General features: G+C 40.3%; 1 long non-coding RNA gene and 2 pseudogenes across 1 annotated transcript in view; 1 reads left to right on the forward strand and 2 right to left on the reverse strand.

Moving 5' to 3' along the window:
• LOC134754504 (uncharacterized) overlaps positions 1-19,586 on the reverse strand; it is a 579,708-nt gene that overhangs the window by 152,112 nt on the left and 408,010 nt on the right. The window lies entirely within an intron of this gene.
• Positions 7,812-12,292, forward strand: LOC134754027 (uncharacterized protein K02A2.6-like; annotated as a pseudogene).
• LOC134754763 (uncharacterized) lies at positions 15,445-17,435 on the reverse strand (annotated as a pseudogene).

Consider the following 19,586-nt stretch of genomic DNA (forward strand, 5'->3'; position numbering starts at 1 on the left):
TTTTTGATGTAGGTAGTGTTGGAAACAACCAAAGAGACTGAGAAGTGAAGGTAGAGGGTATTAGTGTTTGGGGGGTTTGAGGTTGGGGGTTGAGGGGAGGTGAGTTGATGGGTCGGAGACTGAGGGGTTGGGAGTGGGATTGGGGGTTAGGGTTAGGAGTTAAGGGTTCTGGGGTTAGGGGTCGGGGAATGGCGGTTGAAGGGTTGTTGGTTTAGGGTTGAGGGGTTCAGTGATCACGGGTTGATGTGCTGTGAGGTTGAGTGATCGGAGGGTTTGAGAGATTGGATCAGTGGCGGGGCGGAGAATGGATTTACTGACAGGAATGATTTCCCAGACGGACTCGAGGAAAATTCTGATTATTTAATAAAGTTTACGAATTTACAGATAAACATGATTATGTTTTTCATTCATGCGTCACGCTCTTAATAATGTCTTAAAACTAAAAATTGAAAAATAAAAACTTTTATAAAAAAAAAAGATAAACCGACTTCAAAAAGGATGAAATAAAATATTATCCTTTTTAGGGTTCCGTGTTTAAGTATATGCGTTACCAACTGATATGTTTGAAGTCGGTGCCAAGCCAAGTACTCCAAGTAGTAACAATACCAGTCAAAAATAATTAGCTTTATGTCTATAAATCCCATTACAACTGTACAAATGTTATAAACGTGAAAGCAATTATGTCTGCCTCTTTGCTACCTTTTCATGGCTAAACAACTGAACCGCTTTAGCTGAAATTTTGCATGAAGGTTCCTTGAATTGTTTTATATTTTGAAATGTAGTCCTCTGGATAAGCGACAGAAAATAACTCACTCCCAATCCCACACATGCGTGCTATGACTGTTTAAGAATTAGTAAGAAATGCTCTTTAAAAAAATACGACGACAAAACGTATTAGATTTACACTAACGTGCCGACAAGCATGGTACGAACTGCGCCAAGAAGGTTCAAGCGTGTGTTCTGTTCTGAGGTGTACAGGAAGTTCGTTTATTGTCGTCGTGTAACGCTGCGTCTTACATAGGCGAACACTCGCGAACACGAAGCGAAGCGACGCGGCACGGCGCGGTCGGCCCAATTCGTTCGCGTTCGCAACGAGATCGCCCACGTAGGACACTTCTATATAGGTATCAAAGGATTAATTAAGGCGCCGTGCCGCGCCGCTTCGCATTCGCGTGTTGTTCGCCTACGTAGTACGCTGCATTAGGTAATCCAACGTACATACTTATATAGCCGCATCTTTATCGAATTGCACCAAAATCCCTATGAATATATGGTTTAAAATTTGGCTTGGCACCGACTTCAAACATATCAGTTGGTAACGCATATGTAATGTTTAGGAAAAGTGCAATGAAACAATCCATTTGCTAACTCCAAGAGAACTGATTTATTTTCACCAAGCCTACCCTCAATACATGCATTCCTAATCTACCTACATATACAACATGTCCCTTTTTCACAACGGGCTATAGATATAGGTATTACTTAGGTCTAATAATTATAATTGTCTTAATTGGACTTTATCTTACAAAAGCCTAACAAGATAACAAAATGATTACATAATTATAACATGCTAAGTGAATCTGTAGTTTTAAGATTTGACATTAAATAAAGTTGACTTATTTACATGATTTTTGTACCGCCAACTACAATAGTATATTATACATATATATAATACATTTATTGTTTTACATATGGGTGCATTAATGACGAATTTATGGACATAGTTATTTCATTTCAATGACGTATTGGGTAAGACAGTAATAATGATATGTTTTAATGATATTTGGGTACATTGGTACATATATGTACCTATTACAAGCGGTCGGGTGGAATGACCTGCCGGCCGGAGCGCGTTACGTAATAGCCACCTGTGTCTGCGCGCCCGGGGTTATTATTGCTGACAGTGCGTTGCGATTGTGTATTAGCATTATCGTTGTCTTCGAAATCGTCGTAATGTTTGTAAGTTAGGTTATGGTTTCGCTCGCGGATTGTAGATTGTGGTATGTGATACGCTTTGTGTTGGTCACTAGCCCGGTCATTTTGTGATTGTAATAAAATGTGTTGTCTGTTTCTGCGATATAGGGAGCCGTCCGGTGTGCGTAACCAGTAGGAGCGAGGCTGACCTGCTTCACCTTCGACTCGCGCTGGCATCCATCGTACTTTGCGACCAATGTTTGACTCCCGCATTCGTACCTGCTCGTTCGGAACAAGCGGTATTAGTGGCCGGGTTCCGACATCGTAATGTTTTTTGGATTTTAGACTTTTCTCTGACCTACATTTTTTAACAGCTCCTGAAGTAGGTACCCTTGGCGCAAGTAATTGTTCTGACACAGGTAATCTGGTGTTGAGTCTCCGTGCCATAAGAAGTTGTGCCGGGGAGAATGACTCGCCGGAAACCGGAGTGTTTCGGAAGTTTAAGAGAGCCAAATATGGATCCGTGCCATTACTCTGCGCTTTTTCCATTAACTTTTTAATCGTTTGCACGTTTCGTTCGGCTAGTCCATTCGACCGAGGATAGTAAGGTGAACTCGTGACGTGTTCGAATTCCCACTTTTCTACAAAGGATTGGAACACTGCCGAGGTAAACTGTGGGCCATTGTCCGATATGAGTTTCTTGGGAATACCGTGGCGGGCAAAAATGGATTTTAGTTGGTTAATTATAGTTTCACTTCGAATATCAGACAGAGAAATCACCTCGACATATTTTGAATAATAATCAACTACTAAGATGTAGTGTTTGTTTTTAAATTCAAATAGATCAGTAGCTAGCACTTCCCAGGGTTTGCCAGGTACTTGATGCGGGCGCATCGGCTCGCGCGGTTGTGCGGCGCGTCGCTCGGCGCACGTCGTGCACGCGGCCACTAGCGCCTCCACCTGTGCCGACATGCCTGGCCACCACATTACGTCTCGTGCTCTGTACTTGCATTTTTCAATGCCTAAATGCCCCTCGTGAATCCTGTGCAGCATTTCCTTCCTGAGGCTAGTAGGTATTACAACGCGATTGCCTCGGAATACTATATTTTTTATCACATGAAGTTCCTCCTTAATACCCCAGTAAGGCTTAGCCTCACTTTCTAGGATATTTTTAGTATGCGGGCAGCTTTTCAAGCAGTATTGCCTAACGTTCGATAGCCCTGGTTCTTTATCCGTTTCCTCTTTGATCTTCTTCAACTTGTCAGCGCTAAAGTTAACGCTGTCGTAGAGAGCATTAACGTGAACATCAATGTCGTTGCCCGTTTTGTCGTCGCACGTGTCGTCACCGTCAGTAGGGGCGCGCGATAGTGTGTCGGCGACATACATTAGTCTCCCGGGAACGTATTTTATCTCTATTGAGTATTTTTGTAGCCTCAGTAGCATTCTTTGCAGTCTTACGGGCGTATCATTGAGTGCCTTTCTGAATATAGCCTCTAGTGGTTTATGGTCGCTTTCCACTAATACACTTTTGTGGCCATAAATAAATTGGTGGAATTTTTGGCAACCAAACAGAATCGCCAATAATTCTTTTTCAATTTGTGCCCAACGCGTTTCGGCAGGCGTGAGCGTGCGGGCGGCAAAGGCGACCGGCCGCCCGCCCTGCAGCAAGCACGCGCCCAGCCCTCGCGAACTCGCATCTACCGACACCACTACCCCCTCCCCGGGGTCATAGTATTGTAGCGTTGGCGCCTCCATTAAACATTTTTTAACTCTCTCAAATGCGCTGGTATGAATTTCATACCACTGAAATTCGGTATCTCTCTTAAGCAGTCCTCTCAATGGCTCGACAAGCTCTGCATAGTTTGGTAAAAATCTCGACACATAATTCGTCATCCCGAGAAACCTCTCCAACTCCTTCCTGCAACTAGGAGGAGGCATGTCCCTGATAGCCTTCACGCGGTCGCCGTCGGGACGCATACCCTTAGAGTTAAACACGTGACCTAAATATTTCACTTCTTCTACGCCTAAAACACATTTCTCTTTGTTGAACCTAACTCCATTGTGTAGCGCGCGCTGTAACACGGCCTCCAACCTCGAATCATGCTCTTCCTTTGTTCTCCCGTACACGAGTAAATCATCGATGAAACATTCCACTCCCTCCATTGAAAATATCTTAATCATTGCATTATGGAATACCTCCGATGCCGAACAGATGCCAAAAGGTAAACGTAAAAATTTCCATCTTCCAAATGGTGTGGCAAAAGTACAAAGCTTTGCACTAAAATCATCAAGAGCGATCATGTAAAAACCCTTACTAGCATCCAAATGTGAAAAATACTTAGCTCCTGATAGATTCGCTGTGACCTCGTCTAGTGTGGGAAGTTGAAAATGACTACGCTTGATTGCCTTATTCAAATTTTGAGGATCTATACACAATCGCAATTTGCCGTCCGGTTTTTCAACAAGAACAATACTCGACACCCAGTCGGTAGGTTCCTCCACTGGTTCAATAATGCCTAGCTCCTGCAGACGATCCAGTTCCTCTCGCAATCGTGGTCTTAATTTAATAGGTATTTTCCTTGAGCATCTTACGACCGGAGGAACTGACTCGTCCCCAGTTAATTTGTGTACACCCGGTAAACGACCGATCCCTTGAAACACAGTTTTGTATTTATTTACTAAATTAATACAATTACTATTATCAGAAATTTCGTTTACTCTTTTAATTAGATTTAACTCACTGCATAAATCTCGTGACAATAAATTATTACAATTTACATCTAATACGTAAATCTTGCCTTTGCACTTTTTTTCACTGTTATGATGCGACAATTCCGCTACAAAATATCCCACCACAGGTAAAATGTTCTTACTAACCTCACGCAATACCGTAGTATTGCTCAAAATGTCCTCACTGTACCCTGCCGTCCTGAAGCTGTCGCGCGACATGACGCAGACGTCCGCACCACAGTCCAGCTTAAACGTCACAGGAACTCCGTTCACCGCTACACTCTCGAACCACCCCTTGCTGTCGACTGACAAAATCTCCACTCCCTGTATTATCAGTTCCTCGCAATCACTTATCTCGTCTGTAGCATTATACACTTCCCGCACATAATTACTTCTGCAACACCTCATAAAATGTCCGACACGATCGCATCTGAAACATTTAACCTTATACGCGGGACACTGATCACGTTCGTGTACGTAGTCGAAATTTGTACATTTGAATTTAGAGCCAGTCCCGCCACGATACTGTTGTTGCGGTCGTCGCGTTATCGGAGCACCTGGCGCGGCGGCGCGAGATGTGGTCGGCGTCGGCGTCGGCGCGCGGCGGTAAGGGCGCACGCGAACTTGCTCGACGTCGGCGAGCGGCGCGCTTGTACTTGCTCGCGTCGCTTCTGCGCTCGCTCCGCCCCGCACCGCTCCCGCCTGCTCACTCGCTAATTCTGCTGCGCGACACCAAGCCGTCGCATCCTCCAATTTTAAGTCCCTTTTTCTTAACATCCTCTCTCTTAATTGACCATCTTTAATTCCCCGGATTACTTGTGTTAGAATTAAACTTTCCCTCAATGTTCCAAACTCACACGTTTTACTTTTCACACGAAGTGACGCTAAGTACTTCTCAAAATTTTCACTTGTTTGATATGTCTCAAAGAACAAGTGCCGTTCGAAATTAACATTTTTCTGTGGGTCACAGCGGTCAGCGAACTTTTTACATAACGCCTCATAATTACTTTGTTCGCTCGAACTAATATCAAATTCTTCATATAGGTCACGACCGGTTTTTCCTATCACATGAAGTAATAGGGCACATTTTTCACGACTTGAGGACTTTTCTCGGCCTGATGCGATTAAATACCAATCAAACGTTTGTTTCTAATCCCGCCAGTTATCGGCGAGGTTGCCCGTATTCAACATGGCGGGTGGTTGTTGCACCGCCGTGTACGCCGTACCGCTTACGGCCGCACCGCCCGGACCTGGCTTACGCTTATCAGTTTTATTTTCACTGTCACTCATTCTACTAATTGACTGTTACAATCTTATGAAGGAACTAACACGAATATTCACACCTGACACCATGTAATGTTTAGGAAAAGTGCAATGAAACAATCCATTTGCTAACTCCAAGAGAACTGATTTATTTTCACCAAGCCTACCCTCAATACATGCATTCCTAATCTACCTACATATACAACAGCATATACTTAAACACGGAACCCTAAAAAGGATAATATTTTATTTCATCCTTTTTGAAGTCGGTTTATCTTTTTTTTTATAAAAGTTTTTATTTTTGTTTTGCTTTCCTTTGGCAGCCTAATACCTCAGGAGGAACGACCTTCTCTCGTAATCCGCGTAATCGATGCCTCTGATCTACCTAGAAATTTTATATATCGCAGACCGTCTATTATGAATTTATGACGGCTGCGTTTGATGGAATGTCAAGTATTGAAATTGTCTATGCTTGAGTGTGTTTGGCTGCGATACAGTGGCTTTTATTTGAATGACCCGAACAGCTGCTTGAATGGATTGGTTCCTGGCTGATTCTGATGACAGCCCGAAAGGGGCTGACATACTGAGAGGAACCGTCAGTCAGATTTGAATTGGAAAGTGTCGCAGTCAACCTCACTACATTCCTATTATTTGTATTTTTATCAATTGTATCGTTATAGCAATGGCATTCATCGAGTATCATTAATCTACGTGATCGTTCATCCATCCCGGCATATTAGTGACTATAATTACTGCAGATACTTATATTTAATTTAGTCGTAACATATACCAGATGAACTGACCTGATGGTGTGGCTTCTATTGTCTGTTTATTTGACCGCGCATCACGTGAAAACGGCTGAACGGATTTGGATGGAAACTTTACTAATCTGTCGAAAAAATACACGGCCAGGTTATAGGGTATGAAAATAACGGGGTTAAAAAGGGGATGAAAGTGTGTATGGGGTTCAAGATTTATTTTAAGCTAGCAATTTGAAACTTCGTAAAAACATATATAATTGAAATACAAGAAAACTAATTTCAGCGTTTTTGAAAATTCATCCCCTAAGGTGGTGAAACAAAGGTTGAAAGTTTGTACCGAGATCAATTTTTTTTTTCGAGTGCGTTACTTGAAACTTAGTATATGGGCATATTATTATAATACAGGAAAAGAAATTTCAGCGTTTTTAAAAATTCATCCCCTAACGGGGTTAAAAGGGGGTTGAAATTTTGAATCCATTACAAATGCTTTGAAACTTCTTAGAAAGGCATAATAGACGATTACAAAAAAAGTAACTTCAACGTTTTTGGAAATTTAACCCCTCTGGGGGTTGAAAAGGGGATGAAAGTTTGTCTTGGGGTGCACATTTCATTTTAAGCTAGGAACTTAAAACTTTGCGAAAGAAAATTGATCCCTGGTGGTAAAAAAAGGGCTTAAAAGTTTGTATGGAGTTGAAACATTTTTTGAGTGCGAAACTTGAATCTTTATATAAAGGCACAACGACGACTGGCCACCACAAAAGTACCCAATACCCTACTCAGAAGAAGGGCTTCTCGCTGCAGAGGAAATACTGGGGCCGCCACAACAAAATCCGCACAGGTCATGGCAGGTGCAATTATATGTGGCAGAAATGGAGATGGAAAGAGAGCCCGTTGTGACTGCAGTCTTGAAGACCAAACTACCCAGCACATTGTTGAACGATGCCAAAATAGACGATTCCAAGGCAGCCAGGAGGACCTCTATACCTACCAATCTGACACCTGACCAAAGAATATAATACTCACTAGGAGAAGAACGATAACTCCATACAAAAAAATGTCCCTTTCAAAAGTTATTTTATACGACTAGCGCTCTGGTTGTATAGTGTTGCATATGTGTGCGTGAGGCTGCGTCCACACGCTGTTACTCGTTGAAATATATGTCAGTGCGCTAACGGCCGTCTGTGGTTTTACTCGCTCCTTTCCGTATCTATCAGTGGCGACTCGCGTGCGTAATCTACCCGTTCCGCAAAAAAAAAATCATGGCAAGTGCTAATCTCGGGATTTTAACTATTTTTGATCACGATGGCCAAAGTTGGAAGAGTTACAAAGGCAGGATTCTACAATTTTTTTTGGCTAATGATGTGGACGGGACGACAGATGCTACGGGGAAGAAGAGGAAAGCCATTCTTTTAAGCGCACTCAGCGAAGGCACGTATAAATTAGTTGAGGATTTAGCGTTGCCAAAGCAATTGGAAAGCGTGCCATTCGAGGACATTTTGACGCTTTTGGACGGACATTTTACACCGACACGGGTGGGCTTCGGGGAGCGTCATAAGTTCTACTCCGCGTCACAGCAGGTAGGCGAGTCTCACACGCAATGGGCGGCGAGGCTCCGTGGTCTGACTGCACACTGTGAATTTGCTAATGTAGAAGAGGCACTGCGTGACCGGTTCCTGATAGGCATGTTGCCAGGCCGGGAGAAGGAGAAACTTTATGCTCGGGAGTTGAAGGATTAGACGCTGGCTAAAGCTGTCGAGTTGGCAGAAACTATTCGGTGCGCCAGCGCGGGAGCTACGGCGTCGGGTTCCGAACCCGGCACTGATCAGCTGTTGAAGATATCAAAGATTCCGAAGAAAACAGAAGGTGTCGGCGCGAAGGTTCCGTGTACGGTTTGCGGTTACACAAATCATAAGACTGCAGAGTGTCGGTTTACAAATTTCGTGTGCAAAAAGTGTCATGTAAAGGGACATTTGCGTAGAATGTGTAAAGTGAAATACGTTAATTTGGGACCAGAGGATGAGGGCGATGACGACGGTAAGATTTATTTTATTCGTTCATTTCGCGGAGAGCCTATGGTCGAAACCGTCACTATTCGTAAAAAACAATTTAAATTTGAAATTGATACGGGCAGTGCCGTCACGGTTGTACCGCAAAATACATACAATAAGAGTTTTAGTGACATTCCCTTACGATCCACGAGCAAAAGGTTGCACGGGTATTCTGGGGAATGTATTCAGTGTATAGGAATGATTCCACTACCCATTTCATATGCGGGGAGCACGCATTCGATAAACGCATATGTAGTCTGTGATGAGGGCCCCGCACTACTAGGAAGAGATTTCACTTCTACATTTAATTTACAATTAACCCCTGTGCATTATTGTAGTGATGAAACTATAGTTAAACGGTTACAAAAGGGATACCCTCAGCTTTTCTCGGATGAACTCGGGTGTTACAATAAAACTAAAATTAAATTAACTTTAAAAGAACACTCTAAACCGGTTTTTATTAAAGCCCGGCCGATCGCGTTCGCATTGCGAGATAAAATCGATAAGGAGATAGATAGGCTAGTCAATCTAGGCGTTCTCGTTCCGGTCGAACACTCTGAATATGCCTCCCCAATTGTCCCCGTATTAAAACGAAACGGAACCGTTAGACTATGCGCAGATTACTCGGTGAGTATTAATAAACAACTAGTCGTTGAGCAATACCCGCTACCTACGGCAAATGAGTTATTTTCTAAACTATGTGGGGGCAAACAATTTTCAAAACTCGATTTATCGATGGCATATAATCAGTTTATGCTCGACGAGGCCTCACAAAATATAACGTGTATTAATACACACCGAGGCCTTTATAAATATACAAGATTAGTGTTCGGGTTATCCTCGGCACCAGCGATTTTTCAGCGTGCTATGGAGGGGCTACTAGCGGGCATGGATGGCGTGTTGTGTTTGTTGGACGACGTGCTCATCACGGGCAGTGATGAAAAACAGCACTAGACCGGTTGCACGCAGTCCTTAAGCGATTACAATCAGCGGGGTTAACCCTACAAAAGGAAAAGTGCGTGTTTTTCCAGGACGAAGTTTCATATTTAGGGTACGTCATAAGTAAAAACGGTTTAAAAAAATCATCGGATAAAATAGTAGCGATGGTAAATGCACCAAAACCTAAAAATGTTAACGAATTACAGTCTTTTTTGGGACTCGTAAACTATTACCGGAGTTTTGTACCGGAAGCATCAACAATCTTGAGCCCATTGTATGACCTATTAAAAAAAAATATAAAGTGGCATTGGTCTAGCGAGCATGACACTGCGTTTGAAAAGATTAAAAGTGTCTTAGCGTCGGATCAGGTACTTGCGCATTTCAATCCTAACGCGAAGGTCATCTTGACAGTTGATGCATCCCCCACCGGGCTATCTGCCATTTTATCACAGATCGAATCAGATGGCACCGAAAGACCGGTTTCCTTTGCCTCGCGCAGTCTTAACGCGGCCGAAAAACGTTACTCGCAGTTACAGAAGGAAGCCACTAGTATCGTGTTTGGTATACGTCGATTTCACCAGTACCTGTACGGAAGGTCGGTACCCTTCGTTTTACGTACAGATCATAAGCCCTTAACCAGCATTTTCCATCCCGAGCGTGGCATTCCCGAAGTATCTGCGAATAGATTACAGAGATACGCAATGTTTCTAAGTGGGTATAATTACGTCATAGAATACGTACGCAGCGCTGATAACAGCGCGGACTACTTGTCGCGGGCTTGTCTGCCGCCGCGAGGGGGCGAGGAGGATGAAACTCGGGTCGACCCGCGCGATGATTGGGATCGAGCTGCATACATTTGTTTTGTCACGGATGGTAATTTGCCAATTTCTGTTAATGAGCTTCGTAATGAAACTAGTAAAGACATTGTTCTCCAACAGGTAATTAAGTATACCGTGAATGGCTGGCCTCATAAAGTTAACGATATAAAAATAAAACCATTCTTTTTATGTCGTACACAACTATCAATTGAAAACGGGTGTATTATGCGCGGCCATAAAGCCGTGATACCGAAAAGATTGCAGGGGAAAGTGTTGTCTGAATTACATACCTCACACTTAGGTATCGTTAAAACTAAAGCGGAGGCACGTTCAAGGTTATGGTTTCCCGGTATAGACGAGGCGATCGAAAAAATGATAGGTTCGTGCGACGTTTGCATTCAATTACGCCCATCTCCGGCGCGGGTTCCATTGGCACATTGGGACCTACCCCCCACGGTTTTTTTTAGGCTCCACATTGATTTCCTGGGTCCTATAAATAACCACACATATTTAATCGCTGTGGATGCATATTCCAAATGGGTGGAGGTCTATGATATGGGAAACTCGACATCATCAATGGCGGTCATAGATAAATTATGTGATTTTTTTTCAAGGTTCGGGTTACCTACGGTAATCGTAAGTGATAACGGTGCATCCTTTTGTTCGCACGAGTTTACCACTTTTTGTAACTTAAACGGGATACAACACGTGACGTCACCACCATACCATCCGGCTAGTAATGGCCAGGCGGAAAGTATGGTCAAAGTGATCAAAAAAGGGATCAAATCTAGTTTAATAACAGGGCTTAATGTACGGGATAGTAAGGTTAAACTATTACAGTACTTGTTCAATTACAGGAACTCCGTTCATTCTACCACGGGCTCTTCGCCAACTGAACTAGTGTATGGACGCAAACTAAGATCGCGTTTAGATTTACTGCACCCGGTTACGCCAACGCCTTCATCCTCATCGGTCACCCTTGCTAATATTATCAAAAATAAACAGTGTTCGCAGAATAACAAGTTAAATAGGAAGAACAATGAAACTTTTACAACCGACGAGCGCGTACTATACAAAAAATTTACTAATAAAAATAAGTTCACTTGGTCTAAAGGCGTGGTTAACAGAAGACTAGGCAAAGTTTTATACTTAATAAAAGACATTACTACTTCAGCGTTGATTAAAAAACATAAAAATCATATACTTAAGTACAAAGGTACTGAAAGTAACTGGGACTATTGTGACGCACTGGATTGTGACTTACCTGAGACATCCTTACCCTCTGCACTGCAAACGCCGCCGCCGCCGCAAACGCCGCCGCCGCCGCCGCTGCAAACGCTGCCGCCGCCACCGTCGCCGCCGCAAACACCGCCGCCGCCACCGCCGCTGCCGCAAACGCCATCGCCACCAACTCCACTGCCGTCACCATTGCCGATGTCAACCCATGAACTACCGCCGGGTCCCTCACTCACGGGGACTTTAGCCCCATCATCGGACGACCCCGCAGAGGGGGAAAGTAAGGCAAAGAGCGAAGTAAGGAAAGAGGTGACAAGCTCAGATGATGAGGATGAATTCCATGAGGCGGAAGCAGGAGGCCAGAAGCCAGACATGGCGAGCAATGCGCCAATAGTCCCCAAAAGAATATTACGGAAGCGTTCCAATATTAGTTTTAAGAAATATTTTTAAGAATTGTTTTAGGTTAGTTATGTAACTAGGGGGAGGAAGTGTTGCATATGTGTGCGTGAGGCTGCGTCCACACGCTGTTACTCGTTGAAATATATGTCAGTGCGCTAACGGCCGTCTGTGGTTTTACTCGCTCCTTTCCGTATCTATCATATAGCATTAACTAAAATTGACAACCCGTTTAGCCTAGCGGGTATTGGCAGTAATCCAGCGGGCTAAGCACGGTCGCATTTTTATCGCCTGGCACCATGCCTGTTACGTTCTAACAAGTACGTAAGTGTGAAAGTGACAGGCATAGTGACTAGCGATAAAAATGCAACCATGCTGCCACCGGTTCAGGAAGCTAATGGTCCTGAGTATTATCGGCCACCAACTTGCTGCTGCCTGTAGCTTTTTGCTTTTACTTACCACTTAGATTACGTTCCCTCTGCATTGCCATGGCACATTACTTTAAATAACTCTGTTCTCGCCCTCATGCGACTGTCTGTAAGCACTTAAGCAGTCAAATTTAGATTGATACAGTATTGCTTTTGTTCTAATCAAAGAGAAATTCTGATAAAATCGACCTGTCTTAGCTGTCATTTTAGTTTAGTTTGCGTATCTGCCGCATGGCGCTAGTTATAATCTTAGGCATAATGTACGGCCAAGCTGAGTTCGGCCGGATATAACAGCTGTACGTGGTGATAGCGTTTATTGTAATATGTATTTTTAACACATCTCTGTCTCTGTCTTTTGTATGTTATTATATATATTAATTTTGTTGTTTTTCTTGTTACCTGTCGTGATTGTTTCACCGGATGGTCTCACAGGAAGATCAGCGCTGGAAGTCGCCAGCAACATGCTGAGGTGAGACCATTTCGTGGCTTTTTTTCTTTTTATTTATGTTTCTTTGTTTTGTATAATTTTCTATTTGTGTGTGCTAACGAATAAATTATTTCTATTCTATTCTATTCTATTCTTTGTCCTGGGTTCGAATCCCAGCGAGGGAATTTCTTTTTGTATTTTTTGTTTTTGTTAGGTGATGTTTTTAAATTAGCATTTCCTAAATAAATAAAATAAAACTAAAATTACATATTATAATAAAGCGGAAGAGGGTCGAAAGTCTGTACATGGAAGATATTCGAAAAAAAGTGACTGGGGATACTTAGAATCGATATTAACAGAACACGTTCCAATAGTTGTTAGAATTTTTGTCTGTTTGTCTGTTTATTTGACCGCGCATCACGTGAAAACCGCTGAACTGATTTTGATGAAAACTTTACTAATCTGTCGAGAAATCTCCGGCCAGGTTATATGCTATAATAATTCTCAACTTTATCTTGATATCTATATCATTTAAGCTACTAGGCCAAATTTGGTATCGTTTTCGTATAAGAGTGATTCTCAAAAGAGTGGCATCTTAACCTGTCATCGAGTTTTTGAATTGAATGTATGCTTATTTTCTGTTTTTCATATGTGAAAAAAATATTTATACATAAACAAAAACAATGTTTATCGAGGCCAAGTCATTATTTGTATTTAAATTTAATACTTATATTTAAAAAAAATAAAGAGTATCACTTTTTACTGTAACCTGTCTTGTCCAAATGCATCGCTCTTCCAGTTTTAGTTCTGTAGATTTTATAAGCCCCAATTGATGTTAATAAAGTATCATGCTTTAAGATAACATATACAATACCTTTTAAAATGTACGTTGCACGGGTCTTATATATAAATTTTTTACAACAATATTCATGCATGAAGTTTGTCCAAGGATATTTTCACTGTAACCTGTTCATCCGCGGTATTGCATCTCACTCACACATAGAAAATTATATTTAGATCATAGTTGTCGCAAAATATTAAGTAAGTATCAAACTAACCATAGTATGGAACCATCATGACCCAAGTGTCGTAGTTTCAGAGAGACAAGTGTTTAAAGGCAGAAATCTGGAGTTTGTAACATGAATGATAACTTTAACTTGTCTCGATGATTTTACGAAATTGGTGTGGGGCATAATGTAATAATATATTTTAATATTGCATGAAGGTATATCTATCTATGTCAAAAGTGAGACATTCGTATTATTTTTCGTTGAAAAGATAAAATCTATAAAATGCGTTTTTCACTGTAACCTGCGTAACTTTAAACTGTGATCAATGTACAGGTTATAGTAAGTCTTGGCAGGTTATTGTGACTTCTGACTCGATTTATATATTGACAATACCTTTTAGTCTATATATGACCTCTTTCACTAGCATAATATCGTGAGCTTGTGCAAGCCGTCTGGATGTTCAGAAACATAAAATGCAGGACGCGTTTTTCGACTTTTTCGATTTTATATTTCTCCATAAACTTATTGTAGCCAAAACCGAAATTCATAGTCACTAGACTAGTTAGTAAGTTAGTTTTGCTGGGCATTTTCGGCAAATCGACAACCATTGTGCCTATTTTCCCTTCGGCCGCGTATGTAACCGGAGTTTTGTAACCAGCTACATAAAAATAAAAAATGATCCTCATAGGATACTGGTATCCAAGTAATAGGATTTTTACCTTTACTGATACCTGTATGATTGTTCGTAACTAGTATCCAGTAAGGAATAAATAATACTCTTATGAAACCATGAGTGATCCGGACCCATGCTTTACCTAGGACCTATACCATATTTTTTTTTTGTAATTGAAGACATGGTGTGGAATAAGTGACGAATTTCGTGGTGAGAAAAGAGTGAAAAGTAGTCTTAGAAGTATTACGAGTTAGTCTACGCTTAGTTCATTATATTTGACTTGCAAAGTTACGCCCGTTTCACACGAGGGCAGAACAGTGGGGCAGAATAGTAGGCAGCACAAGCTGAGACAGAACAGTACTATACTATTCTGTCTCAGTTTATGCGTTCAGGTTGTAGCAGTACCGTGCTGCCTACTGTTCTGTCCCACTGCTCTGCCCTCGTGTGAAACTGGCATGCAATAAAATATATTCTTCGATATTGCGTCTTCAAGAACCTCAACTTAATGCCGCAGACACGATGTATCACGTCCTCAATAACTCGAACGTAACGCCGCGAACGCGATATCGCGACCTCAAGAGTTTGAACGTAATGCCACGGACGCGAATTCGCGTATTATACAATACAATACAATACAATCATTTATTAATAAAATTAAAATTTTACACCTTTATTACCTATGATTTACGAGCGGTTCTACAACTGTATACTATTCCTAAGTATTTTTGTAAATATATAGCTCTTTTTCACTTGATACATATTTTCAAAAATAAATCAAAAGACTTTATAACGAATAATAATTTATTCTAATGCTGATGAAGTTGTCACCTGCACCAACAGTAAAACACTTTTATTAATATTTACTATATCAGCAGTATGGGATTGATTAAAATCCATTACGGCAGTATCGGAATCAACCACATTGCTCCAGTCCTCAGCATCCACATGCTCCCTGCAAACCCGTGCATGAAAAGGTACGTAAAAGTTAAACTTCGATAGTAACATTGCCTTTTGTAAATAAGGTATTGGGCGTAAGTACATCGTGGAGCACGTTGGGAATATGCATTCATCGGTGCCGCATACCGCTCTTTTTAAAGGGCGACAACTGAGATTATTACCGCCATTGAATTCAAAATAACTCGACATCGTTATTAATTTTATTAATAAGTTAGATTACAATGCATGAAGAATAAATGACGTCTCTTCGTCATAACTATGACATAAATAAACAACACACATTTACTTTTTATCAATTGTTAGTTACCAGTATGTCCTAGACCGCTATTACACCATCACAGAAAAATGATTATTCCTTATTATCCAGAAATGTATTTGACATTAATTTCGGTAATTTGATTTCAACGTATGTAATGTAATGTAAATAATCTGGTCATTTCCGAAACCAAATCAGTACGGCTACCATGAGTTTGACATTGTCATTTTTCGTTAATGAGAATCGAGTTTTCTATCTTTGACAGTACGAGCGGGATGCACAGATAGAAAACTCGATACTCGTTAGCGTAAGCCGTCATTGTCAAACTCATGGTAAGCGTACAGGTAATTTGAGTATTATTCAGTATATCATTCGCGTTTCTGGTACAGTCAAGAGCATACATATCTATACACTTTGTCCATATGATTCCATATAAAGTAATGAAAAAGTTGTACATATATTTATGCCCTTGACTGTACTTTGCGTCTAAACGCACCGTTCCGTAGTGAAATAAATCAAGAAAACTAGGAATTAGTAAATTATCAGTAGTTTATTAATATCTAAAAGAATATGGTGATATTATTTCAATACAATGACCAACAGTGATTTCGTTTTGATTAAGTTCCGATATTGCGTCATTGATCTCTTCGTCAATTTCTTTGTACTCTCGGCACAGTTTTATTTTTCTTTTGAGGATATTAATCGTTGCTTCCTTTTTTAGTACATGCAGCAGGTGAGCCAATGTCGATCTTTTTCGTCCGATATATCGGTTCAGGCGACTATGCCAACCTTCGATGTTGTTTGTTGTTCGTATTTTAGCTGCAGAGCAACAGCAGTTTTTTTTAAAGTCAGTCTTTGCCATCCATTGTTTACGAAACTATTTGTTGAACTTAATTATGTCATCTCCAGGCGCACTTTTCTTCATGATATATTGGTACCCCTTTTTAATGTAGACTTTGGGTAGACGTGCAAGGCCAGCACACCTTGCTACATGTCTTTTTTTAACCCTTGTGTTTAATTTTAACTTCTTTGCTTTTGCAAACAAGCACCTATTTAGGTGATAATAACAACCCTTGATAGCGATGGTAGGGAAAACTTTCCGAACAGCGTTCATAGGTGCCAACTCAAAATCAACAGTTATTTTTTTTGGACGCCAATATTTAAATTGGGATTTTATTAGCCAGAAAAGTGTGTCATAAGTATGCTGTTACTTGTCAGGCAGTAAGCTAAAAATTAAGGGTACAATAGCCGATGTAGTTTCGTCGACGCCATGTATTGTATATAATTGTTTCAATTCAGTCGGGCACGAACTAAAAGTACCATCAGCTAGAATTTACTTGTACTTTACAATCGATTTAGGGTCTTTGGAACAAAATAGTAAAATCTTCTTTTCGTCATCACAATATTGCGCCAACAAGAACTTTCTAATTTTTTCTGGTGTTACGGCTTCTACGGACGATTTAGACCTCAACCTTGGTGCTCCCAAAACTTTATTTCGTTCGTTGTACAAACCAGTCATAACATTTTGAAAATTGGGGATTTCTCGTACAATATCGAACCCTTCGAGGCTATGAACCATGCTGTCATATTGTTTCTGTATGCTCTCGAAATTATGACTACATTGTTCCTTCAACTTGTTTAACTCCTTCAGAATTCTATTATTAGCAAAATCTTGTTTGCAGGTTTCATTATGCGTCTTCACCTTTACTACCTCATTTTTAACGTTAAGAGTGATACTGCCGGTACAACCCTAATACAACGCCTGGGACTTAACGGCCTTTTACAATTAAATAAACTAACATTTATTTTCAGCTCAATATCGTCGAAAAAAGGTACATCCTGCACTAGCAATGGATGTTGATAAGGACCTAGGTACACAATATACGCTCCATTTCTCTTAACAACAAAGTTGTGTTCAGGTACAGTCGCCATCAGGTATTTATGCGGCCAAGGTGCTCACAAATATCTGAACACGACTCTATTAGCAAGGCGCTAGAGTACGTGTTCAGATATTTTTGAGCACCTCGGCCGCTCCGATATATTTAATGGCGACTGCACCGCTGCTGACCGTATGATGAGAATCGAAAGTTTTTTTCCTACTTACACGACGTAATTTATTGCGTCGTAGTAGGATTCACGACGCTGCATCAAATATATCGGAGCGACTGAGGTGCTCAATTTAAGAAAATTGACATAATGACAGTGCACTGTCAATATATTTATGAGAATATTCTGTATGTACATAAAAACATTGCCAGTTTTAAGAAAAACTGTGACATACATAACATTAATACTAGAAATAAGCATAAGCTTGCAGTACCCTTCACTCGGCTCCATAAAATTAAAAAATCATTCATGGGTAACTGTGTAAGATTTTATAATAAACTTCTAAATATCATCACTGAATATCTGTTAATAAATTTAAAAAATATGTAAAACGTAAACTTATCTCTAAAGTAACTTATAGCACACAAGACTACATGAATGATGAAACACCGTGGGATTGTGATTGAAAATAATTAATTATTTATTATTGTGTTAATAATGATGAAATTGATAATTCCTATATTAGGTAATCCGCGGATTTTTTGACATGTAGATTTTTATTCTAGAAAGTTTCTAGACTAGTATTTTTTATACAATATTGGTGTTTGACGATCCTTTTGTGAATTCTTATCATTAATTTTGAAATATCTATAATAATTCAATGTTTTTAAGAATAATAATAACTGCATCAATAAATTGCTCTGATATTTAGATTAAGGTAATATTTAAAACTTGACAATTTAAAAGTGCTTGTTGCTAGGCCTATTTGAATAAAGAATATATTGAATTGAATTGTAAAACATGTGATCATAGATTAGTATATGTTATTACTGTAATAGATAAGGAACTCTCGGACATTTCACGTTCACGTCTCTACTAGTGCTGCCCCTAGCGGTCCTGCTCTCAACTAATGAGAAATGAGAGAGATTATATGCAGTAAACACGCACACATGTACACACACACACACACACACACACACACACACACGTACTTATGGGTTCTTTACCTACATGTAACAACTTTAATATTGGAAACTGATTTATGTAGTAATCTTTGTCGTACCAATTTCCATTTGCTTAGAAAACTACATAAATCAGTTTTTCAGAATAAATAAATGAAAACTTATGTTGAATCAAGTACAATATATTATTTATAAGTACCTACTTATTTACATACGTTCCATTCCAAGTAACTAAGACACATGCAAATACAGCGACGCTTTAAGCGCACTTCCGTGAAAATAACTTAACAGCAAGTATGTAACAATTTATTTCCTGACTATGTTTTAAACAATAATTAGAGGCAACCTAATTCATTTCTTCTTCTTGATCCCAAAATAACTTGGAAAGCTTCAATAGTTTGATCCAACTTTTTTTGATTTAATTTAGATCCATTTTTGTCGCATATTTCATAGTTTTGAGAACATTCAAGCTTTTTATCCACAATTTGTGGTGCGGTGATCTGGGTGTTACAGCGCATAGGTAGATTTTCCTTTTTTAGGTTCACTGAAATTGCCATTGACAACATCGAAAAACTTATCGAAGAAAAGCACGATACCTGCCGTGTCGCAACTTTATTCTGAAAGCTTTTTAATACCTGAAAATATATTAACAGTTAAGATGTTATCAAAAGTATAAAAAGGTTATTTTACAGCGAAACAGGACAAGTGTTGAGCATGCATTT

Source organism: Cydia strobilella, chromosome Z, assembly GCF_947568885.1.
Source record: "Cydia strobilella chromosome Z, ilCydStro3.1, whole genome shotgun sequence".
Taxonomy (NCBI): domain Eukaryota; kingdom Metazoa; phylum Arthropoda; class Insecta; order Lepidoptera; family Tortricidae; genus Cydia; species Cydia strobilella.